The sequence below is a fragment of the Ictidomys tridecemlineatus genome, chromosome 7, assembly GCF_052094955.1.
Source record: "Ictidomys tridecemlineatus isolate mIctTri1 chromosome 7, mIctTri1.hap1, whole genome shotgun sequence".
Lineage (NCBI taxonomy): Eukaryota > Metazoa > Chordata > Mammalia > Rodentia > Sciuridae > Ictidomys > Ictidomys tridecemlineatus.
In genome coordinates this window covers 59,614,730-59,615,015 of record NC_135483.1, presented here as the reverse complement: position 1 = coordinate 59,615,015, position 286 = coordinate 59,614,730, and positions in this window count along the sequence as shown.

Here is a 286-nt window from a genome sequence, read left to right as displayed (position 1 = left end):
CCTTTAGGGAAGATTCAAGAAAGCACACTCTGTTAAGAGTCAAGGTTATTTTAGTATTGAAATTTGTCACCATTATTAAGATTAAATAAGCATTGATGAGCTATCCTTTGAACTTAAACTATTTAAGAATACTAATATTAAAATAAAAAGCCCTGTATTATAATCTAATTTATAGCAAACTTTTTGGTATATAATTCATATATAAGCTGATGACTGTGGACAAACATTAAACTCAGAAAGTATGCTGCTTGCACTAATGGATAACAAAAACAAATTATTCATATAA